Source organism: Myotis nattereri (genome assembly GCF_964212035.1).
Source record: "Myotis nattereri genome assembly, chromosome: 10".
In the NCBI taxonomy this organism is placed as follows: Eukaryota; Metazoa; Chordata; class Mammalia; order Chiroptera; family Vespertilionidae; genus Myotis; species Myotis nattereri.
Genome location: NC_138085.1, coordinates 4,888,584 through 4,911,917, shown reverse-complemented (window position 1 = coordinate 4,911,917; position 23,334 = coordinate 4,888,584). Strand labels below are relative to the sequence as shown.

The 23,334-nt window shown below is 45.3% G+C and overlaps 1 long non-coding RNA gene and 1 pseudogene across 4 annotated transcripts in view; both read left to right on the top strand.

Annotated features, from left to right (window-relative positions):
• Window positions 1–23,334, top strand: part of LOC308526325 — a 73,514-nt gene that overhangs the window by 9,892 nt on the left and 40,288 nt on the right. The window contains exons 2-3 of one of the 3 annotated variants that reach the window (XR_013996542.1): window positions 18,203–18,344; window positions 23,218–23,276. This is a non-coding gene — a long non-coding RNA (uncharacterized lncRNA). Of the gene's footprint in view, window positions 1–18,202; window positions 18,345–20,508; window positions 21,733–23,217; window positions 23,277–23,334 lie in introns of those variants that run through there. The other 2 variants (XR_013996543.1, XR_013996544.1) reach the window with 2 other exon arrangements.
• Window positions 2,937–3,483, top strand: LOC308526137 (large ribosomal subunit protein uL22-like; annotated as a pseudogene). Its single transcript has one exon. The product of its transcript is annotated as a large ribosomal subunit protein uL22-like (transcript).

The following is a 23,334-nucleotide window of genomic DNA, read 5'->3' as shown; positions in this document are numbered from 1 at the left end:
AAAATTGATAAATAATATATGCCTCGTATTAATATTTTAAGCACATCCCATTTAAAAGTATTGTGAACTTAAATAACTTGTTTTATATAAAATAAAAGGGCATCGTATTTGAATGCACATTTAAATATGCACATTCTACCAAAATCCAGAGCTTATCTTTTTTGCCTTTTTCTCCTCGCAAATTAAATACTGTTGAAATTAAATTAAAATTAAATTCTGAATGTGGTAACAAAATTAATTTTATTTTCTATTCTACTATGTAGGAAACATTTTTAAGTAGTTAATTTTATGGGCCTCTATATCATTAAAATACATTCGGGAGTTTAGTGATAATTCAAAATGTAAAAAAAAATTGAAGCATGTATTTATCATTGAAATGATGAATAATATGGGATGACCTGTTACTTGTTTCTTGTTTAGTTTTTTAAGTCTTTCATTTTCAAAGGCTTTTTTTTTTTTTTTTTGTTAAAATAAGAATTCATTTTGGGTTAAAATGAATACATTGGCAAGAGTCCAATGCTCAGTTTGGCCGAGCAAATGTAGATAAACGTTATAATTGAATGTTATACCTTAACAGCTATTTGTCCTAGTGGATAAAGGAATCAAAAAGTAAAGTTTTGAACTGTTCTTGAAAACCACAATGGGAGCTCTCTCACGTAATGAGACGTACTTTTATTATAAGATTATTTTGTTGACTTTTCTATATTTATGTGAATGTATATTCCTTTACTGAAAAAACATATACAATACTTATGGTGGCATTGAGTCCCATATGTAATCTATTGCTTATTGATTTCAGAGACAGTATTTGAAAGACTGATGACTCATCAGTGGTGTCTAAGTATTAGTGATGAGCTTGTAAAAATTAAAATCAGTTTTAGGCTCAACTGCTTTTTGAGGTTTGCTTCTTAATCTCTTACAATGCTTGAAGTTAAAACCATGGGAATACAAGTGAAAGTCTTTAAAAAGACTATAACTTGGAAAGAGGTGCAAACATTTTATTCTAGATGGGCTTTAAAGTCAGCTGCAAAAATAAGTTAGTCTTCTATTTTAGGAAGTTTTCCATGTGATGGTGGTGTGCTGTGACTTAAGGAAACACAGGCTATATAACGATTTGCACAATATTCATTCAAAAATTTGGATGAAGAATTGAAATGTAAAATAATCTTTTTTGTCGATTTAATTAATGAAGGGGTAAAGGCCTATTTTAGTAGGCTCAAGTTACAGACATAGAAAGATTTGTATGAATAAATATTTTGGCATTCTGTAGCCTGCAAGCAGACAGAAGTATAATGTAGCAAATAAAACTCCCCAGAACGTAGGCATCCAAGATTCAATTTCATTTAAAAATTTGGCAGTTAAAGAAAACAAGGAAAAATGCTTATTAACTCAGGGCAACTGTAAAATGTTGACAGATTTCAAGTTTCATATCTAACTAAGCCCAGAAAACTGCTGGGAAGTTGGAGTACAAGTTATTCTGTCAAACCATTTTTCATAGTGAATTATCATTTCAATACTCTCACATTTAAACTCCAACTTTATAGACTACCCATTCCCCCTCCCTCCCTCCCTCCCTCCCTCCCTCCCTCCCTCCCTCCCTCCCTCCCTCTTTCTTCTCTTCTCTTCTCTTCTCTTCTCTTCTCTTCTCTTCTCTTCTCTTCTCTTCTCTCTTCTTTCTTTCTTTTAGTCTCAAGTCTGTAAGCAGTTGGGTGAGGCTAGTTCAGTGAGGCTCAGAGAGACATCATGGGGGAGGTCAGTTTTAAGCCCCAGTGTTTAGACATTATCAGTGCCACATCGAGTTGAGATGTATCTGTTCTCTCAAAATGTTTATTTTCTTTCCTCATCCAACTACTAGTGACTTTTAACGAGAGAATCAGGCCATATCTGCTGAAAGAAAAATAAATTGGGGAACTGAATTATTTGGAGAACTCAGGCCTTGCTGCTTTCTCTTCCATCTACATGTTAAGAAGGGAAAGACAGACGTGGTGAAATCGGAATAATTTAGATTGGCTGTCTATAGTGATTCCGTTTGTGAGAGAGCAACTCATTCTATAAGCTATTGCGTGACTCCGCATTCTCCCAGGGTTATGAGAGATGAAACACCTGAATGGACCTCCAGTTGAGACCTTTACCAGATTTAAATAAAGAGAGTTAAGGGGTCTGACTTGCCAGGTTGGGCTGAGTACAGTGATTGAAGTTATTAGATAATTGTTCACCTTTCTACTTAGCCCCACGAGAGGAGCCATACACACACATTATAAAATACTTTAAATTAATATTAAATAGTCCAACTGGGATTGCTAAGTTATTTACATTTAGCAATAGATTAAAATGTTAACATTATACATTTAATGAGTGGGAATCTTGGCTGCCTTGTATGCTCTGACTTGGAAATGGTAGTTGAACACATTTTCAAGGATCTTTCAGGGAGGACAGTTTTCTCGGTGTAATTTGGTGAATTGAAAGATACAACCCTTTTGCTTCCTGTCGGGGACAGAGATCCAGAGAACTAGAGAGGACAATGTTACTGGTTGTAGGTGGCTCTTAGACCCAGACATGCTTTTTAAAGTAGTCTTTGGTAGAGTAGGATGAGAGTAAGCATGATTTGGGTGTAGTCTAAAGATTATTAGTAAACATTAATTGCAGGCAATTTTTAAAAAGCTACCTAGTTGCACCTAGAACGAACCATGTTAATAGGCTTTCCTTTGCATATATTTTTGGAAGAATATGTCAGTATATTTTGCTTTCATCTAATTAAACAGCTGAAGTATTATTCTAACACAAAGCATGAATACTCAAAGAACAAATAAAATTGTATGCCAGATAAAAAGGAAATATTGCTGACTTCATATTTGCTGTAATTCTGGGAAGGAGTGGCCAGGTGAAATCTACTGACTGGGGCTCTTCCCCAGAGCGGCCAGAGGTGGCCTCTGAAGATGGTGCACTATTCACTAGACCTAGAAAACCCCACGAAATCATGCAAATCAAGAGGCTCAGGTCGTTGTGTTCATTTTAAGAACACTCCTGAAACTGCCCAGGCCATCAAGGGCATATTCGAAAAGCCACGAAGTATCTGAAGGAGGTCCCTTTAAAGAAGCAGGGTGTGTCGTTCTGTCATTACAATATGGAGCGGGTAGGTGTGCCCAGGTGAAAGTGGGCTGGACACAGGGTCGGTGGCCCAAAAGGAGTGCTGAATGTTTGCTGCACGTGCTTGAAAACGCTGAGAGCAAGGCTGAACTTCAGGGTTTAGATGCAGACTCTCTGGTCGTTGAGCACATTCAGGTGAACCAAGCTCCCAAGATGCAACATAGAACCTACACAGCCCTTGGGCGGATTAATCCGTCCATGAGCTCTCCCTGCCACACTGAGCTGCTCCTCCCTGAAAAGGAGCCGTTTGTTCCTAAACCCGAAGAGGAGGGTGCACAGAAGAAAAAGGTATCCCAGAAGAAACGGAAGAAACAAAAATTTATGGCCCGGGAGTAAATTCAGCATAAAATAAATCTAATAAAAGTAAAAGCAGAAAAAACAACAACAAAAAACAAACCAACAACAACCCACAACTGACGGGGAATACTTTATATTTAAAAAAATTGTTTTATTACACCAACAGAAATTATGTTCTTTGTATTAATCTTAGAAAAAGTGAGGCAATCTTTTGGAATTTTTAATGATTTCTGTTTTAAGATGCACATAGAAATAGGGAAGTACCTGATAGCTTTAATGTTTGCTCGCACAGAAATTAAACAGATAGAAAGGTTTAATGAATAAGTGAATGAAGGATGTTTAACAAGTGGGAAGTTAGACTGAAGGTTTTACTTTTGCTGGTTACAACTGTTAGTTATCCTACACTATTTTTTTTTTATTTAAGCCTCCATAAACTTACCCAATATGAAATTTTTACAGAATCGCTAATTATTCTTCACCCCAGGCCCTTTTCAATAAATTGATGCCATCCACTGAAGATTTATGGCAAAACAAGGTAATAGACTTATTATTAGGAAGTTCTCCCATCATAAGAATTTACAAGATTTTTTGGAAATAATACCTACAGAGGGATTTATTTTGCTTCTTTCCTTTCTCATTTTAGAGTTAGGGAATAATTCTTGAAGTTGGCTGTTGATCACGGTGCAGGCTGGTGAGAGGTAGCCATGTAATTTCTTTATCTTTCACCTGCAAATTACACACATTATTTTGCAGCTCAAAATAAGCATTGGCACTGAGTTGCATTCAGCGAGTGTCTTTCACAGCATTAGTACAGAACTGAGGTACAAAAGAATATTAATCTAATACATTCCAAAATTCAAATACTTGTGATTAATAAGCATTATTATCTATAAATAAGGCCCTAATGATACTTTGGCAGTGTTGTAAACACAAGAATCAGAGGCAATTATTGTCATTATTGTTCGGCAAGTACTTCCATGAATACCAAATGGGTATTGCTGTCCAGCTACTTGGCAACTAGGTTCCTATAAAGAAACAGATGTTGGCCAATCAGGACTGGCTGCTATTAACTGCCCTTAGCCCCAAATGCAGAATCCTTAAAGAAAGAAAAAGAAACCCAAGACATTAGAAACAGTTTTGACATGATTTTTAAAAACTGCCCTTTATAATAAATATAAAGCTTCTTGAAAATAATGCTGTTTCCAATACTGACTTTGGTGAATTGGCGCCATTAGCAACCATTGTGTGAGCTGGAAGCAAAGGCCTCGTTTATGAGGCTGTAGACCCAGTGTGATGATGAGATGCCCTTGAAGTCGAATCAGTGGACAACAAAAACTAGATCGCGGCCGCACGGGTAGCCCTTTAGAGAGCATGGGTGTGGCCACATCTTCATCTTTTTTCCCTTCCTCAGGCCACCCAGAGCTCGCTCATTCCTGCCTATTAAGTGGGACCAGCCTACCAGGCCCAGCTCCAACACCGTGTGTGTGTGTGTGTGTGTGTGTGTGTGTGTGTGTGTGTGTGTGTGTTGGGTGTGGAAACTGCTGCGGTACAAGTTAAAGCAAGTGCCTCACGCTCATAGAAAACTGGCCACAGGCCCCTGGCCACACACTTACTTTGCGCTCTGTGTCTTAGAGCCAGGGCAGACCAGCTTTGCCTGTGTCCATGAGCAGATCTTCGCTTGCAGTCTTAGTAAATGTAATGGCTTTGGTAACAGCTAATGTGGTTTTGTGGAGAAAAAAAAAATGTTTCATATACATTTTCCTAAGGGATAGGTGCCTTAAGCATTGAATACAAATTTATTGTCTATTTTTAAAATTTTCTTGTGCTAAAACCTTATGCTTTAAATGTCACAGGTCTGTACAGGGGTTGAGAAAGCATTGAATTGCTTTCCCAAAATTTTGGGGAGGAGGAGTGGGTGGCGTAGGATAAGCCATGTTGAGAAGAAACAACCTCTTTGCCAACCACTGTTGTTGGCTCTCAATTCTAGTGGGCCCTGTTCTTCATGGAGAATGAGTTGTTAAATGGGACACACCTATTGGAGGTGAGTGAGATTGCCTAGTATGGACTCCTCCCCCTTACCCCCTCACCCAACAGACATCTCTTTATCATCACTTTAAGTTTGATGGGATTGTCCCTTTTATCCTCAGGGAACCAAAACCAAAGGGATTCCTGGGAGGGGAACCAGAGGGAGGATCTGAGATTTTCCTCCAGCTCCTTCTGAACATACTCTTGCCACCTCAGCCTGGACTTTGTCATGGGAACAAGGTAGCCACACTCAGGGCAGGCAGCTGGACTCCAAAGCCATGCCTGACAGGGGCAATGGGGCTTTCATCTGGACCCTCTCCTCTCTCTTCCCTGAATGGGCTGGAAGGAGAGCAGTCCACTGGTGCCATCGCTGGGTCCGGGGAGGTCAGAAAAGTGAACTCTTCCAAGCAAAGCTTTTCTCATTCTCATGCCTACTGACTCAAAAGAGAATTTCTCTAACAACAACAAAGATAACAATAATCACAATGACACAGTATTACTGAAGACCTGCCATGTATTAGGTATGAAAACATGTGCCATGTGGACGCTGTCCCGTGTAAGCCTTTAAGCACCCTTTGAAGCTCTACTCGTACCCGGGTTTGACAGATGAGTCAACCAGGGCATCTGAGGAGTAAGTCGCCATGTGGTGGTGGCACCCACTCTGAACCTCGGTCCTATCTCTTAGAGACAATGTGCTTTTCAAAACAAATTTAAATGTCTTTATTTCTTTTTAGAGAGGAAGGGAGAAGGATAGAGAGGCAGAAACATCGATGAGAAACAAACCTCTCTCCTCTCTACTGGGGGTTGAGCCCACAACTGGGCATGTGCTCTGACTGGGAGTCAAACCAGGGACCTCTTGGTTCTTGGGTTGACACTCAATCACTGAGCTACACTAACAAGGTGAAAATGTGCTGTTTTTATTTTGTTTATTTTAAAGAAAGAAAGGGAGATAGATAGATAGATAGATAGGTAGATAGATAGATAGATAGATAGATAGACAGACATTCCTGACCAGGGATCAAACCTACAACCTTAGCGTATGAGAATGATGTTCTCACCAACTGAGCTATCCTGGCCAGGGCAAGACAATGTGCATTTAATAGCACTGCTTTACTGTTTTCCAAATGTTGGAGGCCCCTGCTTCTCTCTCACCTGTAGGGACACTGTGCTAGCTGGCAAAGCAGCCACGTGGTATTTGTGAGTGCAGTGCCCTGCTAGGCTTAGTCACAGCAACATCGCCAGGGCTCCGAGGCTGGCTTTCCCCCCGTGTCACAGCCGGCCCCATGCCCGGCCCTCTGAGCTGCTGAGAGCAGGACCCACTCACCATGCCGACCTGAAATGATGCACACAGTTTGGTCTGGACGGTCCATTTCCACTGAAGCAGAGCCAGTTACAGGGTCTCGGAAAGTGCATGTGTGCACAGCTACAAGCTCCTGCGTTAGGTATACATGCGGTACGTGCCAGCTTCGAGGACAGGAGCGCCTGGGGAGGCACGGCCTCTGGGCAGGGTGGCTACTGACTCCGTGGGACAGCCTGTGGGCTGCTTTCACTGGCTCACTCCTCAGGTGCTCAGCTCGCCAACACCTTTGCAGGAGCGTGTGACACCTTCGCAGCCATGGGCAGGGCCACTGCCTTATTTGGGGGCCCAGGATAAAACAGTGCTGTGGGGAGGAGTGCTGTGAGGTTAGGGGGGCTCCTCACAATGCTGGGGAAGGGGCAGGGTGTGCAAATGCCGGTTCCCAGACAGAGGGGGCCAAGGCTTTGCGCGGGTCTGAGGGGAGAGTCAGTTGTGCGACTTTGAGAAACATGGGTGCTCCCCTGACAGCTGGTGCCCCAAAGGGAGTAAACCTCAATGATGACTTCCCAAAATGAAATCACTGCTGCCACTCACCCCTAAAGGGCAAACTGTTATTTGTAAAAATCAAAATGAAAAGGTTACTTGGCCCCCAGCAAAATGACTCTCACCCATTAATTAATTCGTTACTAATGAATTAATATGCTGACTCACTGCCAGAAGTCAGGGCCGTTTATAGTAACCCACGACAGAGAAAAACCGCGGCGGAGAGGGAGCCGGTGAACCCGAGGCGGCTGACACACGCCCTCAGTGGGTGCTGCCCTCTCGGGCGAGGCCGGAGCACACAGCAGCCCAGGACGCGTTGACTCTCTTTGTAGCAAAAAACATAAAAGAAATTAAAAAAGGGTTTTACAATAAGCTATCAGTGTTAACTTTTATTTAAAAAGCCAGTTTTCAAGATGAACTGTCAGTTACATATGACTTGAATATATTTCCCAAATACCTTTGATGTATCTAACCTCAATGAAAATGTTCTGAGAGGAACTTACTGGACATCTTTTGTACTAAAAATAAAAAAGTGGATCTTGAGTCCATCAGAATTTAATATCAAAGAAATAGCACGATGATATTCTGTGACAATTTTTAATGCTAACAGTTGGCATTTTACTGCCTATATTTACTTCCCATAAGATAATTTGACAGTTTCTTCCCAATATGTCCCAGGAAATCAATAAATTATGTTTTACTGTTTCTTCTCCTTCTTTTGTTTTGGTAGTTAAGAGGCAGACAGCATAGAGAGCTCAGCACAGTTCCTTGCATTCGGGGCGTGTGAATTCATACACTGAGCCACCGCTAACTCAGCGATTGTGGCCCCATGTCGCCCTTACGGCATCCGTTTTCTCATCTGTTAAATCAGGGTCTGGGATTTCGTTGATTTTTAAATTGCCTTCTAGTCATAAAATTCTGTGCTTTGAATTTTCTGTCATCGAGGGAATCCATTAATGTAAGCATGATTTTTAAATATCTAGCTCTATTTTATTTGCGATAGAGCTTACATGTGAAGAGGAACACAGGGCATTCTGTTATGCGGTGTAAATCAATAAAATGAAAATGTATCCATTGACAACATTTGTATTTTCACCTAATACAGAGCTGTGCCATCTCTTTGAATACAATGCACTTTTATGCCCCATTAAAGCATGCTTGACGTAACTTTCAACTACTTGCAAATGCTGAGAAGTTGAAAAACATAACATTTACAAAAGATACATCTGGTGCATATTTATATGACTTCGGATAAGGAATCATTTAAATACTGCTGAGCCATCTCCATATTAGGAGAAAAGATATTCCATGTCTATGTGAAATCACTAGTAAAATACATGGAGGTTTAAATTTCTACTATGCATTTCTTAACTTGACACATGTTAAAAATATGGAAATATTGATCAGGGGTTAAGTTATCTGAGTTGCTGAAATTGCTTCTTCCCTGAAGTTTATAGATTACATCATTAAAGCTAGTGTCGATTTAAGTTTTGAAAAGGGTTAAAAGTAGCACTTTCTGTTAGAAAAGTGGCTTTTTCGGGGGCAGAAATTCTTCATCTGGGGTTTATGAGCCCGTGTAGCCACAGAGGTGAGCCCACAGAGGTGAGCTTGGGCTCCGTGACCTCCTGGGTTTATTTGCAAACATTTGTGTACGTCTATATGTGCATGGTTGTTTTTTCCTGGAGAAGACCTAACTCACATCAGTATCTTAAAGAGGTTTCTGACCCCGGAGGAGTGGGAAGACTGGGACCATAGGAAGTACTTGGGCTTTCCCCTTATTAGTCAGCCGTCTAACCGACAGTCTGCAGTGCCCACCTCTGCAGGCCTCACCTGTGAAACACAAGGGCTGCACGAGGACTTCCCTAGTCCCGAGTCAGCACCTCACCTCCATCTCCTCCATACTTAAGCCACCAACACCCTCAGTGTTGCCCTACTGCCTGTCTTCGCTGTGAGGTTGCTCCTGCCCGGTTTCCGTGCAGAGTAGGGGCTGGGTCATGCGGGCAGCGTGCAGGAAGCAGCGCCCTGGACGCTGGGGCCCCTCTGGAATGCATGTGGCGTAGCATCCGAAACAGAGCGGACACCCTCCAGCTCGCACACACTTGAGTGAATGTTGCAGGCCGTGCTTGAAGCTGAGAGGCGTAAGAAAACCTAGGCGAAGGGCGCTCTTTCCTCGCTGTGTCGAAGGGAGAAAAGACAGCCATGTAAGTTCAGGCGTTCGCATCTCCTTGTCAATTTCTGATCTGTTGTCGGCTTGAATGATTTCTAAATCAGAAGAATGCTCAAGATCTGTTTTCCCATCGCTTCTGAGCCTAAGGAATTTGGCGCTGGAGTTCTGAGCCAGGAAACAGCCCTGTTTTGCATTCAGAGGCGCTGCTGCTGAGCCCAGATGCCAGGCTGATGATAGGCTCAGCGTGAGGCTTTCACTCGGGGGGTCAGGGCGGGCGCCGGGGGGTGGGCAGATGAAGAGGTGCAGCATGGCCCGGAGTCTTCAGGTGCAGGGCAGGGTTCGGGACGTGGTCAGCGAGGAGAGACCACCGTTATTAAGTAGACTGTTGCAGCGGGCACTCCTGGCCTCAGGGAGTGAGGAGTCTCTGAATTTCTGTATATTTGACTTGGTGTAGCTTCAACATCTACCCGGCTTTCTAAGGTTTTCGCTTCCCAGTTCCTATGGAGTCATATGGACCCACCTCCCAAGCTGATCTGACCCATTGTGAAGATGGTGGTATCTGAGAGGACCGAGTCGGGGGGTGTTCCCCAGATTCTTTTCCGAGCCCTTCAGGTCAGTCATGTCAGTGCGGCAGCTGCGGGACGACCCGGCACCACACTGCAAACCAGCCCAGCCTCAGGCAGGCGCCACCCCTGGGCGTCCTTCTCTCACCCCCAGCCATGCTCTGTATTGCAGATCTGGTAGAACTCTTCCAATACACTGAGAGGTGGAACTTCTTCTGACTTCCAATCCTTGTGAGACTATTTTCCTGGGAGGTGGCTTGAAAGGGTCCTATAGCTGAGCTGTCAGCTGTCGTGACCTCCATAAGAAACGACTTAAATCCCATACAGTCTGATGTACTGGCCATGCCGGGACATTTGACAACACTGGGATTGGTTTATTAGTAATTCATACTTCTGATAGTAGACAGAACTCTTTACAACCAATTGAAATGACAAAAATAAATAAATAAAAAGATGCAATTAAGGATCGAGACTATCACAGAGCAAATCTTGATGAGGAATGAAAACAAAAGTATATATTTTTTTCTAAATGACCATCACCCCGTGCTCCAAAGCCTTATCGAAACCAGACATGCATCCAGCGCAGAGGGTTCCCCACGCGATTACATTATTGATCTGCCTCTTCCCGTTACTCACCTTGATGGAAACCGCAAGATACCTTGACTCGGCTCGAGTGCCACGTGATGCCTCGGTGGGAGGTCAGAGTAAACCTGGCTCGCGGTGTTGTGTTTTCACTTTGGGAGAAGGGGAAGAAAGGACTGCCAGCTTTTGATGCCATTTGCCTCTGTTGGGAGAGCTGTCCACTGCGTCTCCCAACCCACCCAGCAACTCAGGCTTGGTAACGACATTGAGCTTTCTACCCAGAGTGTCCTCATGGGAAGCCCGTCTAGCACACCGAGGAAGCAACCGCCATCAACGGAATGCCATGCCACGGATAATTCTAGCTGGTTCAGGTTAGCTATCGCTCCTTCAGTCAACAATACACCTGTTTACTATTTGACTTCAGTATCGTAATGACTTTGGAAGAAGAAACGAAATAAGTGTGTTAAAAGCTCCTTAGGAAAAAACAGTCTCACAGGTCGAAAGTGTTCACCTTCCCAGTGAATCAAGGCTGCAGAGATTGTAAGACATCCATGGGAGGGCAGGTGAGAAAGAAACAAACAAAAGAAGGATTTCTGATCCTCTTTGGCAATCTCCTTATTCAAATTTTCAAGTCCCTTCCCGGAGGCCCTGGTGTTCTCGCTATACTTGACATTCATTATTTTGACTTGAAAACAAACACAATGTGTTTGTCATGATAAGTGTTTGGTTGAGTAGTAGTATCGGCCCTGGAACTGGGGGTGACACTCTGCCTTGGAGACCTGACACACCTGCCTGGGTGAGAACTGAGACCCCTCCACTCAGCTTCCTGTCTGGGCTCAGCCTAGAGAATCTTTGCTTAGCTCCCTTGAACTTCTATATGTTAACTTCATTAATTAATTTTTTATGTGACTTCCAGGGCAGTTTTACTAAATAAAAATGAAACAAAATAGATGAAAAAAAAACCCGTATGTCCTGCCACCTTGCTGCCCTCCAGCAAAGGCACTGAGCCCAGACGGCTGAGTGACCCTTCCATAGGCGTCCTTTAGAAAACATGACCACGACATCACAGAAATGACCCAGGGCTGTTCGGAAACGGCATTCTTACATGCTGGGCTGGAAAATATTATCATTTGATACATAGAAACATTTCTTCTTCTTCTTTTTTTTTTAACCAGTTGTTTTCAGACCTGTATAGAAGGTCTTAAATGTACTCTTTCCTCATGTCATCAACCAGGAAGGTTTTTCTGATGGAACAGATCACTGAAGGGTCAGGGAAAGTGCTTTTAAAGATAAAATTATCCATAAGAAAAGGCATGAGCAATTCAATCATCCAAGTAATGTGGCATGGGCTATTAAATTATCTCTTCAACTTGGGGACCAATGGGTGAGCGTTCACTACGCAGTTCTGAGTTTTCATATTATAGATCCAGAATTTAAGAAAAGCCATTTTGCTAATAATCTGCTATGAGGAAGCGGTGCAAATTAATTTTCACATTGAGGAAAGCCCATCACGTAGCTATGTTCTTAAACAGCTGGCCTGTTTGGACCGAAATGAGTGATTGATACTCAGCTATACATTTCAGTGAAGTTGGTGAACCAGTTAACTCAGTAAACTGGGTGAAGCAGGGCTAGATTTTAAAACATGAATTGAATGGCACGAGTATGCTGAAAATCCAGAATGCCGTGAGAGCATTTGGACATATCCCGCAAGATGAGGAACTTCTTGTGATGCCATTTGCAAAGAAGTGAAGGAAGAGATTGCAAACTTTTTTTTGGTAATTATCTGTGATGAATGTGTGACTATGGAAATGTAAAGTAGGAAAGTAATTGGGGGAAAAGACTGAACTATAAATCTGGAGGTTTGCAACAAAAATATGTTTAGAAACCTGCATATGTTTTGAATATTAAAAGGCAAAGCATTTCTTTCTCTCACTGTGGTTATATTCTTACCCGAGCCAGGTGACGTGGCCCTGGGTGATGTGGCCCTGTCGCTTCTGGTGCCTGTGTCAGCCTGTTTCTAAGGAGACAGTATGTGTTTACTTCTCGCAGAAATAATTTTGACCATTTCAAACTGTTTAATCTTAGTGTTTTTTCACCCCCAATTTGGTCTTTGGATTTTCCCCCCTTTTGTCTTGTTTTCCCTTTTAAGGTCTAATGTCACTTCTCACAAATCTTTCCACATTTACTCTCTGGCCCCCCTTTCCCTCTGGGATATTTTCTCTGCCCCATCATTGAATTTCCCTGTCACTGTGGACTCGCCTTTCCCTGTATCACCCTTATCTTTCCCTGGTCTCTTTGCTTTTTGGCTACAATAGGTTCTCTTTTTCCTGTAGAGACTTCCCCAGCTCGTGGACATTTTGAACCAATGTTTGTTAACAGACAGCTAATTTGCATAAAATTTTCACTGAATTTCAAGTTGGCCTTCCTTCTCACAGTTGCCCTCTCTTCCGAACGGGCACAGCCCTGTGTTTCTCTCCTCACCGCCTGTCTGCATCCTTTTGTCTGGTGTCTGTGCTTCCATCTAAGATCTCTAGCCTGAGAGCTCGGCCAGCAGCTTCGCTCGGGCAGTCTAGTGCCTTCTTCTCATCAGCCAAATGCTCGGCACCTGCACACGCAGCCTTTAGGGTCCGGACGTGGCTGGCCGCAGGGAGGCCCCTCCGACAGAGGTGGCCCTGTGTGCGTTGACTCAGTGGACAGGCGGGGTTCTGGCCGGGCTCTCCACGTGCCCGTTTGCATCACCCTGGATAGACCGCTGACTGCCCTGCGCCTCTCTGTTCTCTCGGAGGTAACAGCTCCCACCTCCAAGGGTTTTGTGTAAATTTTGTCCTTGGGATATTTCCAGCAAGTGTTCATTCCCTCTGTACTTCCCTATATAGAGACCTCAGGAGACTTAGCACGGTTCGACACAGCAGACGCAGTGGGCGCGGTGGCGGTGAGGTGCTGGAAATGAGGCCACTAATACGGCACTGCCAGGGGAAGGCACACCGAACCGACCTCGCCCGTTTCCTTCCCGCACGGTTACCTGGGGCCGGTGGGGGCCCAGCCCCGCAGCGGGCAGCGGAGCCTCTCTCCTCTCCGGCCATTGCCACCATGGGGTTGACTTGGGAGGAAAGCAGTGCCCACTAGACAGCCACAGGATATTAGGAAAGTGATGGCTAGTCAGAGATCATCCCGGGTGTGGAAAATCGGACCCTTCAGCCTCACAGAAAGAGGAAATTTATGTTCCGTTCCTAGTCCCGAGAAAAGAAAACCTTCCCTTTTCTTTCCTCTTTGTTGCTGTTGGCAAGACGCTGTAAGACGGCAACTCGCCTGTAAGGCACGCTGGGCCAACTTCTCAAAGAACCTCTGTGCTTGGCCTGTTAGATTTTCGTGCAGAGCTGCAGTCTGGGCGGGTGGGGGAGGGGAGGGGAGGGGAGGTGGGTGCAGGTGGGCCCTTCACAGTCACCACCTCACTTGGAATGTGATCATGTACTGACTGTGTGAGATTCGGTTTTCCTAAAAGTAGAGCTCCTTACAGCGGCAGATCCCTGGCACAGTGCAGTCTTAAGGGATGACAAGGAACCCGGGCCTGTCTGCTGGGCAGTGGGAGGGAGAGGCTTGTTGTTTGAAACAAAACTTAGAGGAGCGCTCCAAACGACCCCGCGGTCCGTATGGAACGAATGGGTGACTCAGTTCTTGCAGGTCAAGGCGCAGCTCTTTCCCGGTACTTTTGTGGAGAGCAGACCTTCGCCAGGGAATGGTGGATGTCTCCGAGGCAGTGATTAGGCAATAGAGAGGATTGTGGTTCCTGTTTCCTCTCAGAAAGACCTAGATCCCTTCTTTCTGATGTGATGACTCATGACTTTAAACCCCTGGTTTTGGCTACTTGCCACCTGTATCTATTAGAATTGAGAAGGTTAGGCTGGGGCAGCAAATAGCCATCAAAACTTCAGTGGCTTCAAATAACAGCTGTTTACTTCCTGATTCTATTGTGTGTCCACGTGGGTCAGAAGGGGTGTCTGCGGCTTTAGACAGTGGGGGACTCAGGATGGTTAGCTGCTCTGCACACCTGTGCCCACACGCACCACAGTGGGAAGGGAGTATGGTGAAGCTTGTCCTGGCTCTTAAGGCTTCCGCCCAGAAGTGACACCTGCCATTTCTCACATATTACCAGTCGAAACAGTCACATGACTATGCCTAATGCCAAAGTCATCGGGGACACTCTATCCTTCTGTGAGCCTGGAAGGAGGAGAGAGACGTATTTAATAAACTGCCTATGACTACCTTATTACTCATTAAACGCAGCCACACAGGGAAGGGGTTTCTCTGTGCGGACAGTAACTTGCACCGCCAGCAGCAGAACTTCTCTGGCCCAGACTTTCATGAGCATTGGTGAAAAGTGTCGTCATATGTCTCCACAGCAGTCCCCGGGAAGTGAATGTTCTACATCCTGGGAACTTGGTGATACAGAAAGTTCAAGGACTATTGATACTTTAAATACTTTCAGTGACAATGATTATGATGAAAATAATAATGAAGCATAAAAACTCAACCACAGAAAGAAATACATCCCTTCAGCAGTTGCTTTAATTCCATTTTTTTGGCCTTTCTTTTGAAAGTACCTTTCAAGTCTTAATCAAACAACGACATCTTTGTGACCAAATTAATCAACATTTGGCAGATATGGAAATTAAGACTAAGAGAAGATAGGTAGAGTAGACTTTTCACATCTCTAATACATAAGTTAAAGTGTTTAATTTATTTTTGAGCAATTGGACTGTAACCACCCTCACCACCTATCAACACCTATCACCACCACCACCACCATCACCAGCACCACCATCACTATCATCATCACATCCAGCACCATCACCACCATCACTACCATCATCACCATCACCATCACCATCATCAGCACCATCACCATCACCATCACCACCACTACGAACACCACCACTACCATCACCATCACCACCATCACCACCACTACCACCACCATCATCATATCCACCATCACTACCATCACTACCACCACCATCACCACCATCACCACCACCACCATCATCACCACCATCACCATTACCACCACCATCACCACCACCACCATCATCACCACCATCACCATTACCACCACCATCACCACGACTACGACCACCACTACCACCATCACCATCACCACCATCACCATCACCAGCAACACCATCACCACCACCATCACCATCACCATCATCATCACATCCAGCACCATCACCACCATCACTACTCTGACTACTACGACTACCACAACCACCATCACCATCACCACCATCACCACCACCCCCCCACCACCGTCACACCACTGTCACCACCACTGTCACTACCATCACTACCATCACTACCACCATCACCATCACCATCACTAGTACTTTCATTACTGCCACTATCATTATAAACACACACATGTGTGATCCATAGACTATTTTATTTTCAGACCATCATGGAGACCAGAAAACGAGGTAAGATTTTTAGCAATTGTTTCTTTTTTTCTACATATTGCATAATCCAGGAAGTAAGAAGGTCAGGGGAGAAAAGTGGCAACTCAGAAATGTCTTGGGGACTGGGTTTGCACTAAACCATTCTTTCTCCTTCTTCGATTTTTTTTCCATTTGAATGTCCTTCCTGTGGTACTCTCTCCTTTAAACTCGGAAGAGAACCAGAGATAAAAAAAAAAAAAAATGACACACTATGACGTCATGACCTTCAGGTCCCAGAAAGGGTCTGTGTATTATGGCAGCATGCCCTTTAACTCGGCGTACCCTTGTGAAGGGCCCAGGTGTGGCCAGGATTACCAAAGTTAGGGCAGTTTTTCCTGCCGCACTCTGCTCAGCCGCCATCAGGGGGAAGCGCGACGGACCAGTCCAAAATGAAGTGGCACCGTGAGCCAGGGAATCAGAACAACTCGGCAGGTTGCAATCTGCAGGTCCCACCTCAGGAAGCCATCTGCCTGCTCTGATTTGGGTGTGATGCGCTCGGCCTCTGGGAAGAGTGCTTGGAGCAGGCGTCCCGAGGGGATTTTCAGTGCCTCCTGAGCTTAGAGATCAGGTTCTGCCCTGACCTCTGGCATGGACCTCACCCAGGGCCTGTGTCGGTTTAACAAACCTTCGAAAGCCTCCAGGCATTTGTGTCTGTAAGCCCCTTGCTGGCTGAGGTAGTGGTGCAGAGCTGAAGCCCTAGAGCTTAATTCCCCCACCCCCAATACTAACAAAACAAGGATATTATTAAATTACCAATCCTGGCTCCAGTTGAATATTTGCCAAGAATTCACTGCTTCCATCTCATATAATATGTTTTATTTTTCTTTTGGGCATTTGTTTTCTGAGTCAGTTTACTTTTTCGTGGTTCCTTAATTACCGAATGGAATTCTCTCCATCTTTCATCCTTCATCATTAGGGGAAAAATACAAAATCATTTTCTGGCAAGAAAGAAATATCTTAAAATGAAAGACAATATTTAGTGACCAAAAAAATCCCCCAAGAGTACCACATTTCTGATGAATCAGACTGGAAGCGATTAAGGGCTCATTGCATTAAAACAATGAGCACTCACATCCTGCCCTTCATTGTCATACGACAATCAAACCTTCTCTTTTAAGCAAGTTGGGGGCTGCTTCACAAACCCTTTAAGTGAGCCATAGATGAGTGCATTGGCATGGTTGGAGGAATAACATAGAAGAAATTAAAAATGTTTATTTTATTGAACTAATATTCCCTTCTGGAGATTAGAGTGGCAAATCCAGCCCACAACTCTAAGACAGATACAATTCAACAATTTAGTTTCTATTTATCCTAACTGTCAACTTGAACTTGAGTAGAAGTTTTAAGTTGCAACTTATAAAATGCTTATAAGCCTGTTCCTTCAATATAAGATGGGGTTGTCTCAGATTGTATTTTCAGATAAAAATATACTTAGTCTGATTTTATTGGAATTGTGGAATTTTTTATAGATTCAAAATTTGAAATTCCTGAGAATCCTTAGGTTGACCAAAATTTTGGTATGTTGTAGGGAATTATGATGCGAATATCAGATATTTTGATCATGCCAATTTGGAAAGCTCCTTACGCCGTATCTTAAATGTGTTTCATAAAAAAACATTTATTTTTATTATTATTTTAGAAATTTATCTTTGTTGTTGAGATGTCCTCCATTTCCCCCCTTACCCTCTTCTACCCGGCTCCTGCCCCACCACAGGCCTTCCCTGCACTATTGTCTGTACCCGCGGGTTATGCATAGATGCATACAAGTATAAGGAAACATTTTTAAAGGCATTATTTAGAAATCAGGGCTAGCTATTTTCATTTTAAGCAGCTACCTCTTAGCTATTTGAATCAGTGCACTATTTTAGCTTGGTTGTGGCCAGTGTAATCCTAACTGTAGGACTCCATTTTCATTTGAGATTATAAAGGAAGGGCAGACACACGCCACAGACACCATGCTTTTCTCAGGAGGCGGGGAGTAGCGGCAGCAGTTAAGTTTCCGTAAGTCGCTCCTGTGTTCCAGGCGACAGATAAAGAATTTTCCGTCATTATTTCATGTGAAGACAGTTAACTGTTTTACATTTTACAGGCGAGGAAACTGACAACTCAAAGAAGATGCCCAACTTTCCCCAGGCCCTGTGGCACGCGGCGGAACTGGGGTGCTCCTGAGACGGCAGGCTGGTCTCGCCCCCGGAGGTGGTGGCTTTCTCTCACAGAAAGCAGCGGCGAGGGTATGGAAAGATGGTCCTCACGCTCCTGGGACAGAAGGTGGTACATGCAGAATGCGAGGGCAGATTCTCTTCCTTTTCCACTTCACAGAAGTCCTCCTGCAGAGCAGCCCTGAGGTTGCAAGCCGCTTCTCCGTGGGCCCACGCTCAGCTCAGTTCCTAGGGCGCCTCTCACAGGGTTCCTTCCTCAGGATTACAAAGACTGGGAACCTAGCCCATTACTAATATTTTTAAAAAGTTATTCTGGCTCTTTCAGTGCCATATCAGTTTCAAAGATCGCTGTCAGGGTGGGAGCAACTGGAGCTGACATAGCCTCAGAGCGGAAACTGTTCTTCAGAGCTGAAAAGTCAGTGGAATATTCATAGAAATGTAATATGAGCACAGGATATCGAGTCAGTGTCAAAACTTTGTTCCAAACCATATTTGCTATTTCTAAAGCCGGCCGGCTCCTTGGGGACGGCTGGGCTGAGGGAAGAGGGCGGGGTGGAGTGGGTGGCAGCCAGCCTAGAGTCGGGCTGCGGGGGCCGGTCTCCTCTCCCCAAGGGAGGCAGGGGTCTCTCTCCACAGGAATTAGGGTTCTGAGGATGGGGAGGGGGACGGGGTCCGGCCCTTCCCTCTCTAACAGGGCCATCTCTGCCTGACTATGGAAACCTTTCCTTCATGTTGCCACACAGGTTCTGTGCCTGATTTTGAAATAGAAACTATGGTGGAATCGACATGAAAATCACTGTGCAGTGTTTTGCAAGCGCAGAAATGACACCATTTGCTTTTTCCTTGAAAGTCTCCTGCTCAGGATATCGCTGAAAAGCCAAGGCAGGACAGACCCTGAGGAGCAGCATCTTCAGATGCCCAAATTATGTCTTCCAGGCAACCAAAGGGATCATCTGCAGATGACCCAGATTCGCTCATTTCCCCCATGAGGAGCTCGACTCATTTGTAGTTAATCTAAGAATTAACATTTAGCAATGACTGCTTCAGGGCGGTGGGAGAGGTGGGTGCCTGTGGCTCAGCTGATTGGAACCCTGTGACCAGGAGGACTGGTTCACTCCCCGGGTCCCCTCCCACCTCCAGCCAGGCCTCCAGCCAACACTGGTTATAGGCTGCCTTTGCTTCGGGGAGGAGTGTTCCCATGGGAAAACCAAAGGGACCCAGGAGTGCCACACTTCCACGCTTGCAAGTTAAGGGGAGGGTCACCCAGGAAGAGTAGGAGGCCCACGCTTATCCAGGGGACAGACTCAGAGGGACACTTTGGGGCGGGGGTTGTGTTTTCGCTAATCACTTATATATGAGATGGATCATTTTGGGCCTTCCAATTACTGTCTGTAGTCATGCCACCCACGGGACTGACCCATTTCTCCCACAGCCAGGCCACTGCAGCCAATTGTCTCAAGTTGGCCAGAGACACAGTAGCTATGAGCTTTAAGAGCACGCGTGAGCCTCACTCTGTGCGTTCCCTCCAGTGTCCACTCTCAGAAACCACTTTTTCAGATCCAGTCCCGCCCAGGCCAGGTCTCTCCAGAATGACCAGATGCATCGGTGCCCTCTGAGGCCCCTTTTGGGGTCAGGGGAGAGAATGTCTAAGAGCTCCCCTTATGCCCGGTGTGTTCACCGTTCACCCCTCGCCCCCCGCCCTGGCTCTCTCCATTCACCAAGAACGCCTGCTCCATGGCAGAGGCCACCCCTTTTTATCCTTCAATTTAAAAAAAAGTTAATTACTGGATCCTTATCGCTCAGAAGAATGCTTTGTATATGGTAGGAGTTCACTAAATATTTGTTGGAAGAATGAGTGAGTGGACGAAAGAATCAAATGTAGAACTGATTCCACTGAGACAAAGGCATTTTTTCAAATGTTATCATTTTCTTATTTTTCCCTTTACAAAATTATACATGGTTATTGAAAATAATTTAGAAGATAGAGGTGAGCAGAAATTAAGAAAATAAAACCACCCATAATGCCATCACTTGGACATAGCCTTTCTTGACATTTGGGGGTGTGTTATATTTATATCTATATGCATATCTATTATGTATGACTTAGGGACTTAGACAATAAGTATTATTGTGTAATTGTTTTTACTTATATCAGAAAGTTTTGAAATATAGTATAGATTCTTCACATTATTTTAAATTTTTTTTCAGAGCATTTTATTGCATGACTTCAACTTAATCAGTCACATATTACAGTGTCCTTGCAGCTGAACTTTCTCCCTAGCTTTGTTGATCTCCTTGGGATAAATTCCTACAAGAGGAACTGCATGCTCCATGGTCTTCTGGTTCACTCCATGTTGGCAAGCTTTCGGTCAGGGCGGTGCCCCCATGCGTGTTCCTACCTGGAATGACCTAATGTACTGCCCCTCTCCTTGCTCAACAGGCCGTATTATCATTCTTTTAAATATTTGTTAATTCATAGGCAAAGAGTATATCAATGTTATTATGCTTTGTATTTTTTAAAATATGGTTTGTTTTTTTTTTAAATTGATTTTTAGAGAGAGAGAGAAAAACGGAGAAGGAAAGAGATAGAAACATTGATTGGCTGCCTCCTGCCCACCCCCTACTGGGCATGTGTCCTGCCCTGGCAAGGAACAGCTGTTCTGTTGGTGCATGGGATGACGCTCAGTCCACTGAGCCACACCAGCTGGGAGCATTCCTTTTATTAACAGTAAAACAGTGATTTTTTCCTGTGGTCATTTTAATATTTTCTTTGCAAATTGCCTGTTAATATCTTTTAAGGCCCATATAGTTTGGGGACCAACATACTTGCCCTCTCTATTTCATAGGGCTGTTGTAAGAATTAGGTGAAGTAATCTATTTGTATATATTTGAAATCTACAAGGCAATGGACAGGTGTGTTGAGGTAGTTTGTGACCTGGTAGGGTGAGGGCCAGTAGGAACAGGCACTTGCAGACAGATGGGCTAAGTAAATGCTACCAAGCAAAGGCTTGGGTTAGCTTTAAAGAGGAGGGCTGGGGAGAGGCACCGGTAGAGAAAGGGAAACAGGCCTTGCCTGGAGATTTGTTATTTTGAGAAAGTCACTGGAAATAGACAAGGTCAGAAATAATACAGGGGCTGTCAGGCTTGAAATTTGAGCCAATTAGAAGCAAGGAAGCAAGGGGGCAGGAGGAATGGGAAACCAGTCCACCCGGGTGGTCTGTGCTCTGGGGGTGGGGTGCAGGGAGAGGGGAAAAGGCCTCCTTGCAATGTCCCCAAACCAGCAACTGAGAAGAGAAAACAGCAGCAGTGTCACTCCTCAGAGGACTCACCTGAATTCCAGGGCGACTGCGCAGGTGTGTTTACGACAGAAGGGAAGCTGGTGTCCTGCGCACAGGTGTGGTCCTCGGGCCAGGCTCACCTGTTCTCTCCTGGAAGTCCTGGAGTAACCATACCTGGAAAGGCAAGCAAGATACAGAGATGGGTGGTGATTAAATAAGATAAAATGCTGTCTTAAAATTCCTCACTCGTGTAAAATTTTACACAACATAATTTTATATTCATGTGTATTCACATATGATTATAAATGAATCATTATGCATATATTACATTATATCTATAATAATAAAAGCATAATATGCAAATCGACCGAACGGCCAAACAGCGGAAAGACCGTCTGGATGACCACGCTATGACACCCACTGGCGCCAGGCCAGCCAAGGCGGGTGCGATGCGCTTGGTCAGGGGCCCCCCATCGCCCCACGATCGCCCTGCAGAGGGAGGCCCAGGCCACTGGCCAGCAGGGCGGTCAATCAGGGGGCTCCATGATTGCTCCAAAGAGGGAGGCCCAGGCTACCCCACGGCAGTGCTGCGGCGGCTGGGCAGGGCCTCCTCTGTGGGGGTGATCCATTGCAGAGCCCTGGCTGGGTGGCCAGGGCCTATTTCTTTGGGGCAATCCATCACGAAGTCCCTGCCGGATGGGTGAGGCATACCTCTTTGGGGTGATGGATTGTGGAGCCCCATAATCGATCGCCCCGCAGAGGGAGGCCCAGGCTACCTGGCCGGCAGCGCTGCGGCGGGTGGGCAGGGCCTCCTGCTGTGGGGCAATTGATCATGGGGCTCCCAGACTGTGAGAAGGCACAGGCTGGGCTGAGGAACACCCCCCCCCCCCAGGCATGAATTTCATGCATCAGGCCTCTAGTCTATATATATAAAAGCCTAAGTGACCATTATGACCAAATGACCCGAACAACTGGAATGACCACTTGACCAGTCACTATGACACTCACTGACCACCAGGGGGCAGGCACTCAATGCAGGAGCTGTCCCCTGGTGGTCAGTGCACTCCCACAGCTGGAGCGCCACTCAGTCGGAAGGCTCACAGCTGGCAAATGCAGCTGCGGCGGGCAGGAATCTGTCCTGCCTCCGCAGCAGTGCTACCAAGTGAGCGGTGGGGGGCACTGGTGGGCGGTGACGGGCAGGAATCTCTCCTGCCTCCGAAGCAGTGCTACCAAGTGAGCGGTGGGGGGCACTGGCGGGCGGTGGCAGGCACAGCAGGGCTGGGGTGAGCAGGAGTGGCACAGTGCCTGGCCCCAGCTTGGGCTCCTTTCCAGCCGCCTGCTGTTTAATGCTACATCCCTTGTACCTCATAAGCCTGCAGTTACAATCTCTGGAGTAACCAGGATGAGCCTGAGATCACCGCTGGGCTCCTGAAACTCTGCCTAGGGCATGGAGATCAAATCTCATCCCTTACCAGTTGCCCCAGAGCTACAGAGGAAGGCAGCAATATGACAGTGGCCACAAGGTGGTGACTGACAATGAGGGTAAAAGTCAAAGAGAGGTGGATCTGAAGGGTGAGGGCGTGGGCAACAGAGTACCCGGGTCCTCCAAGATCCCCAACTTCGAACTTCGAATTGTTCACCTCTGAATGTCTCTTATCTGGTTCCAGGCGGTGCAAAGCGTCCAGCATGGCCCAAGGTGTCCATTGGGGATCTCCCGGCCGGCAAGGTGCGACCCAGGCCGCAGAAGGGACATTTGGAAATATGTTTTCAGGAAGCTGCAGGGG